We start from the raw sequence: 10,051 nt of genomic DNA on the forward strand, positions 1-10,051 counted from the left end.
TGGCAAATCGAACTCCAATAAAAAATATACAAAAATGAAATAAAATAAATAAGCCACAGGAAAAAGAAAGAACAACAGCAGAAACAGCAAAGCTAACATCAGAACATCTCAAATTATTATTGCTTTCACTTAAAATGATGAAAGTAACTCGTTTTTATATTCTCATATAGTGTTCTTATTTTTAATAATATACTTAAAAACATAAGTATACTTTTCTTATCCCAGGTAATTATTGAAAGAGACAGATGTGATTCCGGATGGCAGGGTTCTTAGCCAATTTCCAGCCCACCCAAAGCTCCTTTAAAAGTGTACCACACATGCAAAAAATGCTGATTCTATTAGTCCCATAGCAAACATCAGTCTGATAGAATGGCTTTTGGGAGTCACATGCCCGTGACCTGTGGCCCACCCAGGACCAATGAACATGTCAGTTCAATGAGAAGGCTTGATAGTACTGCCTTAATAACAATCCAAGTACCCCTGACATCTTGTTTTAGGGCATCTTAAATCACTCTATTTTATGTTCTGAATCTTTTGATGTCCAAACCAATTTTCATGGCTGGGCCAAGCTTTGACCAGCACTCAAAGAATTAGGCTTCCTTTCACCTAGATTACAGCAGAAAGGCAGAGGAAGAAGAAAGGTCCTTGGATCTTATACATGCAGGTGTTTGCCCGGAGTGACCATAGTTTTTCCCATTATGCAATCCTTGATTTCCAGAGAAATGATAGGTAGCCAGTGTTCTCTGCTAAATTTCTGGAGATTTTTTAAAGGAAATGTGGGTGCCATATGTACTTGAATGGGTTTTTGGACATGACAACTTCATCAAAACTAGACATTAATTATATCAGAAGACAATAGCAACCATTAACCTAAGCCATACATATGAGCTGGTTTGCCATGACAGTGTTGGGACTTTGGGAGCCTTGTCCATTCATAGTTCAGCTTTTGGGAGGAGGTCAGATCCACTTTGACTTCTGAAATGTCTCCAGAGCTCAACCTGGCTAGATCTTCACAGTTCAAACCCTTAAGCTACCAAAGTTGCCTTCCATGCGACCTCCCAAAGTCCAATCTTCCCTTTCACCCACTCCACTCCTGCCAATTTACCCTTCATTCTTTTGACAGAGGATCTTTCTAAACCACAAATCTCATCAATCACTCCACTGACTTACTGCTATAAAGGCTCTCCATTGCTTGTAGAGCAGAGTCCAAATTCAAGGCACTTTATCCCTCTCCCCATTCTTCCTTCTTGCCTCATGTCCTGCCGTCCAACCACACTCCCACCATTAATCATGTACTCGACTGTCCTAGTAATGATTGCATTGATTGATCTCATACTGCTTTCACATGTCTTGCCATTGTCAAGACTGTTTTCTCTGTATTTATGTATTCACTTATTCAGCAAAATATATATTGAATATTTACTATGGACCAGGCACGGTGAAGGATTGGAATTGTTTTTAAGATGTTAATCTATATTTTTTTTGGTCATATGTTAGAATAATATACTTAATCCAGGGATCTTATTTGGTTTACTAGGATCTGCTTATAAAACATATTTTATTTTTTAAAGTATTTTATTTATTTATTCATGAGAGACACACACACACACAGAGGCAGAGATATAGGCAGAGGGAGAAGCAGGCTTCACGTTGGGACCCTGATGTGGGACTCGATCCCGGGACTGCGGGATCACACCCTGAGCTAAAGGCAGATGCTCAACCTCTGAGCCACCCAGGCGTCCCTATAAAATATATTTTAAATATCTATTATGTGGTAGATACTGTATTAGACATCAGAATGCAATCAACCATAATATCTGCTCATAGGACTTCAGAGCCTAGTGTTACAGTTGGATAAATCATCTGATTAATAATGTGTTACAGGTCTGTATGCACTGGGCTCTATGGCAGAAACCCTGGAAAGAAGGTGATGTTCATGATAAACATTGGACCTGCGGTTGAGTGAGGAAGGTTGGGGGGGTGTTGGATAGCAAGGTAGAAGGAGCAGCATGTATGAGAGCAGGGAAGTCAGTGGTGGCTGGACAATGAAGGGGCACACTGTGAAATGAAGTTAGAGAAGGAGGTAGGGGCAGGTGGTGGATTGGATGTGAATGAGTGACTAGGTGAGCCAGAGAGTCCAGAACTCCCAGGCCTCTGGCTTGCCCATCTGCAGTAACATTATTTCCTGAGCTAGAGAACATAGGAGGAGAAGGTTTGAGGAGGAAGGTGGAAGAAAATAGTTCTATTTTGGCTATTTTGAGTTGGAGATGCTTGGGAGCTGTCCAAATAGTGATGCTTAGTGGCCAGATGGATACATATAGGTCTGGGCCCTGGGACTGAGGCCTCAACTGGAGATGTGATTTTGGATTCATCATAAAATTGATAGCTGAAGCCACAGATGTGTATGAGGTAGTACGGGGAAAGTTCATTTAATCATCATTCACTGAGGAAGTATTCATTGGGCACTTACCATTTGGGAGGCACTCTCCTAGACCTTGGTGATGCATCAGGAACAAAACAAGAAAGATTCCTTCTCTTCTGGTAGTTGAGAACAGAATAGAAAGAGGACCATGCCGAAGATGTCCACATAATAGGAGTCAGAGGATTGCCATCATTTTTATCTTTCCAAAGGAGTTCTAAGAATCTCAAGGTTTGCCATCTTTCTTATCTTTCAAAGGGAGATCTAAGAATAAGGACACACTAAATAGGCTGAGAGTCAACAGTCAGGAAATAGGAAGAACTCTAGGACAATTTCCAATTGTATCTTGGGGATTTTAAAGTAGTACAGTAAAACCCCAGGTAGGGTAGGTAAATTTGGGTGTATCACCATTGGCCATTGGCTTTTAAAAACCAATCCATCCTCCTCAGACTTAGGTGGCCTCAAGTTTTTATCATGGATGGTAGGAGTTTTGCACAGTGGCAGTATTATAGCCAAAGAGATTTATCCGAGGTGCAATTATTGCTATCATGGATGGTAGGGAGAGACCAGTTAGGAAAGGACTGCCTTGTGGTCACTGGGGAGTTTCCAATTACATGGTGAGTCACAGATAGTATAAATTTCATTATCTTTGCTATTTACCCTCTGAGGCCAGAAACATTGATTATCATTAACCTGGTCCTACTACAACCCTAAATGTTGTGCAATTGATTTTCAGATGCTTTTTTTTAAATTTATTTTTTATTGGTGTTCAATTTACTAACATACAGAATAACCCCCAGTGCCCGTCACCCATCCACTCCCACCCCCCGCCCTCCTCCCCTTCCACCACCCCTAGTTCGTTTCCCAGAGTTAGCAGTCTTTACGTTCTGTCTCCCTTTCTGATATTTCCCACACATTTCTTCTCCCTTCCCTTATATTCCCTTTCACTATTATTTATATTCCCCAAATGAATGAGAACATATATCATATTGTGGGAGGTGTTTAATGGTACAATTACTTGCTTATGGAATATGTTGAACTAGTCAAAGAGAGATTTTTTCAAGCCCTGAGATTTGAATCAGCTGTAAAGTCAGAGAGATGACCCCCCGCTGCCCATTGAGTCAAATAAATAATAAGAAACTGAAGGCATTGAGCCAGATTCTTTCATCGTTTGGTTCATTTCTCTGGTGCAATTCTATGAGAGGTCAAATCACTTTTATAGCCCATTAGGGTATAATTAGGATTCAGCAGCAAACATTTTCTAAATCCTCTTCTCAAGACTAAATGGTATGTACTCCATTTTTAAAGGGACCAAAAAAGAAAAAAAAAAGTTAAACCCACCATGGAGTGAAATTTCTCTTATCTTCCATAAGAATATCCATTAGTCCTATAATCAAACCAAACCATAATCCTCCAAAGATGGCAAGGGAGGAGCAGCTGGACTTTATGAACCTGGCCATGACCCCGAGATTTATCCTGTTTATGGGAACTTTCACTCATGAATGTTGTTATCACTTTGAAGTATCTCACCTTAACCATTTGACCCAGGAGGAGGTTCATATTCTTTCCCTTAATTTCTGGACCACAATCAGGAAAGGCTAAAGCAGCCCTATAGGACTGCCTAAAGATTTAAGAGAACAGCAGAGAAATACTAACAATGACAACAACAATTAGTCAACTCCATGAGGTAGGCAGGTGTCTTTTACAGAAGAGGAAGCAGGCACAGAAAGTCAAGGAGGCTGTCCAAGCTAATTTGCTCAATTACTAACTGTTGAAGCCAAGATTGAAACCCAGGAAATGAATCAGAGTGAAAACAGGGGTAACAGATAAACAACCAAGCAACCTGATGTACAAGGTACGCGTGGTAGATTGTGTTTCTAAAGATGGTTATAGCAATCTCACTCATGGTTTTGTCTCTGCCATTTGAGTAAACACAATTTCACAGTCTTCTCTATGCTGGGCATGGAGAATGTCTTAGTTTTCCTAGTTTTCCCTCTTATTCCCACTCAAAAGGCGGCCTCTAAAACAAGGATTCATGTACAAGTAGTTTATTTAGGAGATGATTCTAGGAAACACTGCTATGGGAGTGAGACAGGAAAGGGAAGCTGTCAATGAAGGGAGTGTTACTAAGCAAGTGACCACAGTGGACAACTGTGTCTCAGTCCTGCTGCAGACTGCTGGGAAACAATACAGAACACACCTTCATTTTTTATCCACCAAATCTCTGCGTGTTACTGGCTAAGAGATGCTCCCAGAAGGACTAACTCTCTGGCACAGGCAAAGAAGCCTTTAGCATATAGGATGGAGTGAGGCGGGTTGGGGAGGGGCAGTGAATCTGCTGGAGAGACCTTTCCAGTCTGTGTGCTTGAGTCTCTGTATAAGCTCCCAGCAACAGCAAGAAAATTAAAACATAATCAAGGCTCACATTACCCAACTCAAACAGAATAAAAAATCCTCTTGCAATTGTGGGCAAGCATGCTCCCATACTGTCCCCTGTCACTCTTTTCTCTAAGTCTTTCCAAATTGTTCTTCTACTTGGTTCCCATCTGCCCCTGCCTGTCTCTGGTACTCATGGTGGAGGTGGGTGAACACGTGTATGCCCACAAGAATGTTACTTTAGAAGCATTTGCGTCTGCAACATCAACATGGAAGAAATGTGATGCATTGGCCAAAGAGGCACTTTGTGCAACATGGGGCTTATTGGGGTTATTAACTCTAGCTAAGTTTAACTGAAAATTATTGAAAAAGCACGCATTAAAAGCTACTTATATATGTGATTTGCCTTTATCTAACAAGAATTGTTCTTCTTGGTTATATGGAAAATAATTCAGTGTTGACTGAGTCCCCAATGGAGATGACCAATTCTTTCCAAATTGGAAATTGCATAAAAGCCCTGAAAAAGGTTTAAACTCATAATCCGAGTGCCTTAATATATTTTCTTTTCACAAAGAAGTGGATTTATCTATCATACTGCATTTTCCAAAGTTCTTTATTTTTAAATGAAAATGCCAAGAATTTTCTTCTATTTAAATTTTATGACATGACTCCAAGATCCTCAGAGTTTGTGAGGAAATCCCTTAGGAAGATACGTGTTCCTTTTTGGCGGCAAGTTTGCTTCATCTGAGGTTCCTTATCACTTTCCAACTACTTAGAAATTTAAGCTAAGGCAGATTGTGTTTTATATACTGACCACAAAAACAGAATTTTCCAAGGCTACAGTTTTGGATTATTAATAATGAGAATTTCGGATTTCAGACAAATATTGAATGACTAGCAAGTGTAATCTCTTCCTGCCAGCATGTCTTTTAAGCATTATTTAAGGACACTGAGGACAGTGGTTACAGTACGTCATGTAGGCAGCGCAGCCAACTCTACTGGAAAGCTGTGCCCCTGCTCTTCATTCATAAGGAGCTTATAGTTATTTCAGAAGCCTGTAAAGGGGCCTGTTGAATTTTGAGGGAATCACATAGTAAGTACATAGTAAAAAGAGTTAAGTTTTAACTAAAATTTTATCTCAGTTTCTTATGAAAGTAGGGATGGACACCCTACTCTGTAGAAGCCCTACTCTGAACTTTGGTCCATTTTAGGCATCTGGAGAAGCAGCCAATCACTTTTGTAAAAAATCAATAAGTCAAGGCTTTCAGCAGAGCATGATTTATCCACTTAAGAACAATGAACTAGATAGCATTTTGGTGTTAACTTTTACTATTAAAAATATATATAGCAATTCTGTTTCTAGCAGCTTTTAGTAGTCTTATAATAGGCTGGAATAAGACCAAGAAATATAAGTAAATTAGAAACTTCAGTGAACTTTGTTTTAGAGCAAGAGCAACTGACATTACTGCAACTGGTACTTTTTCGGTAAGAAAGATTATTGAATAAATATGTGTAAACATCTTAGTTTTTTAATTTATTTCAGGGAAACCCTTATAAGAAATAATTTATATTTTCCTTCAAAGTCTCACAAAACCCACCCTTTCTTGTATATTATTTCCATTCCAAGGTCTCTCATGTTGGAGTTTGTTGTTATTAAATATTGGAGATGATATTCTTCTCCCACGCTTTCCCCCCAAAAGCTATGAAGATGTTCAGATTTATTATGATTAGTCACCCATCCTCTGCGATCTTGGTGCTGAATGATACATATTCACACACATGCACATGTACACACACACTTCCTGTAGAAATGTATACATTCATATTTCCAATCTGCAGAGGCTGCAGTTTCTGAGGACGCACTCCAAATTCCACTGTACAGTTGTTGCAGAAGTGGTGGGAAAAGTAGTTATGGATATGTATGTAATAAATTTTTTCCTGAAGAAATGGAACACTTTGTAAATGCATCCAAGGGGCAAAGATTTATTTCCTATGAAGTAAGCTTGGGGCTTATCTGGTCAGCATTTTGCTGAGAGCAGGGCCTCAGAGCACTATCTCTTCTTAATTAGAACTTTGAGAACAGATGAGAACTTGCTTGCATAAGTGCCCTCCTACACATGCAATATGCCCTTCATACTTTTGTAACGGATCCCTTCCAGTTAAAATTTGGGCGAAGAGGAAGAAATGATACAGGTACATTTTCCTGCTGACATTGTAGGCCTCTATGAATTCGAAGCTGGGAATAATTCTCTGTTCCTGGGAAAGAATTCTAAGACATGTCTTTTATTTATCCTTACTAAGATTCAGAGCAGTTTCTGTTGTTGTTGTTGCTAAGGGAACACTATGAAAAGTAGAAAAATTCATGGTTTCCATGCTAGCTTTTTTGAGGAGTATAGCATTTAATAGGGGAGAATAGTAATTAACAATCAGAAGTATACATCATGGCATTATTTCTGTCTTTCCAGGAGTGCAGCTTTTTCTGTATTTGGCTCAGCCTCACAGGTGATGAATTAAAAAACAAACAAACAAACAAAAATACTTCAAGATGATCTAGTCCAACCTCTTCCTTTCTCACCAGAAGTAATGGAGGTACAGGGAGGGCAAGCAAGGTGCATGGCAGTTGGTGGCAGAGCCAAGCCCCAAACAATTGTTCCTTTCATCTCTTCTCTATGACCTGCTGTTTCTTACTTCATGATCTGCTATGCTTCAAAGTATATAACCCAAACCAGTTTTTCTTTCCTGGGTCATTTCCTTCTACATTTGCTTGACTTCTTATTGGGAAATCACTTAATTTTCCATAAGCCAATTTAGAGCCCAGAAAGGTATAGATTTTACTATTTAGTTTAAAAACAATGTGTCACACTGGGCTTCAGTTTTCATACATTTTGTCCAAATATACGCTACCCAAAGTGAACTATGAGATTCTTCTAACAGGAATAACTGGGTCTCTTATTTTGTTGCTGTCCAAAAAGAATATGGTTCAATTTGTTTGCTAGGTTAGTGTGTCATAAAGCTGTTTTTTCCACCAAAGATCTGTGTTCCACCTTCCAGAGTGTGAAGTTTTGACTGGGAAGTTAAGAATCACAATTTACAGGCTCTTTTTGCATCTATATGTGGGTATATGGCTAGTTTTGGCCAATTGAAATGCAAGTGAAAGTGATGGTTTCTTTCTCCAGACCAAGGAGCATAACCAGCAAATTTTCCTTCCCCATTTACTTTTTCACTTACTCTTCCCTCATAAAACAATGGAACCCATAAGAGGAGGGTACAGTCTGAAGATGGAGGAGGTGAGTATCTTTGAAATCTCAGATTTCCCATGCAGAAGCCTCCTTGCTAACCCTAACACCAGTACTAGATCATGAACAAGAAATAAATGTCTGAGGTACTATGCTCTATCAAGTTATCTTCTGCTGTGCAATAAACCACTCCAGAACTTAGAGGCTTAAAATGAGAGCAATCATTTATTTTACTCACAAAACTAATTTGGATAGGGCTCTGAGGAACAGCAGTCCTCTGTTGCACATAGCATCTGCTAGAGTAGGGCCACTGGGGGCTGGAGGACCTACTTTCAAGATGTGTTCCTCACATGACTTGTAAGTAAGTGCTGGGTGTTGGCTAAAGCTCAGCTGAGGCTGAGGACAGGTGGCTCCCAGTTCCTCTTCATAGTGGCCTTTCCACTAGCTGGTTGCCATCCTTGTGGTACAGTGTCTAGATTCTAAGAGCAAATGTCTCAAGAGAGAGAGAGTAGAAACTGAAATTTTGAAGTTTGGGCTCAGAAATGGACACAATATCCCTTATGCCATAATTAATTGATTGAGCAGTCATATAGCCTAGATTTAAGGTCATGGAACATAGATCCCACTTTCTAATGGGAAGAATGTCAAAGAATTTGGGGGCCATGTCTTAAAATAATCACTTAAACCATTGTGATTTTGAAGTTTATATATTAAGACAGCTAGTGTTACAGTTAGAACCACTACACGTAAGAGAGAAGGAAAGTGCCAGCTCCTTAACAGTCTTATATATTTTTATTATAGGTCACCAACCAACCAACAGCAAAGCCTGCAGAGGAGGGCCCATTAACTCTTGTGAATTACAAAATGAAGAGGTCTTTACAGGACTTCTACAAAGCCCTACTTGGTTCAGCTTTAAAATATAATTGCAGATCTCTTGTATGTCAGCAAAAACCAAAACAACAGCAACAAAAACACTGCAGAAGAAAAATGGCAAAGAACATGAATAAATGGTTCATAGAAGGGGGAAATAAACAGCCGATATAGATGAAAGCTATTATGGTCATTTATTGGGTTGCCTGCCCAAGGTCCATTTCCCAATCAGATTTCCCTTGAGAAGTTACCACTTTCCCTCTGGTTATGATTCAGTAGGGTTGTGATCAGGGCACTGCCCATTCCTAGCCTGAGGGCAGGACTGTAGCCCGGGGGTCAATTGGAACTTGAATGTTAAGAGAGGAATAGGGACCAAAGCTATTGGGGTTCCATTTTGTTCTTGCCCTGGTGTTTTGAGCAGCCCTGACCCAGTGATGCCCTTCATACTGAGTCCAGTGATGGCTTGGGATGACTGCTTCCTAACCTCCAGACACACTGGTGTCCCATCCATTCCTAAGCCTGGTCTTCTAGCCTCCCATTAATCCTGTGGGCCTCTGCTGTCCCTGTGCATGACTCTCATGTGAACCCATGCAGAACTACTTTTTGTTGCTCACAATGAAAGAACACTAATCTATACAAATGTTCACTCACAACAGTAATGGAGTATGTTAAAGCAATGAAATACAATTTCACTTATCAAACTGGCAAAAATCTTAAAAAATAAATAGTACTACCAGTTTTGTTAGGGTTTGGGGAAAAAATGACTCTGTTCATAATTGCTTGTGGGAGTGTATATTGGTATGATTCTTCTGGAAGGTAGGGCAGTATATATGAAGAAGTTTAAAATGTGCATATGTTTTGATCGAGTCACAAAAATTCTGTAATAAAGAGCTGCTAGGATATTTATTAAAGTATTATTAAATATTAAATATTAAAGTATTATTTATAATTAGGCAAATTAGAAATGATATATATAACTTGGGTGTCCATATAATGTATCATCTATGAGGGGACAGTTTTAAGATTGAAAGAAGAAACTATTGATAATTATGCCAAGATAAGAGGCATAAACCTGCTTCAGGCAAATCCAGATGATCATAGTCACCTTATACATGAGCCAACGATCAAGGGTTGTACCATCCTTATGGTA

Source organism: Canis aureus, chromosome 22 (genome assembly GCF_053574225.1).
Source record: "Canis aureus isolate CA01 chromosome 22, VMU_Caureus_v.1.0, whole genome shotgun sequence".
NCBI classification, from domain to species: Eukaryota; Metazoa; Chordata; class Mammalia; order Carnivora; family Canidae; genus Canis; species Canis aureus.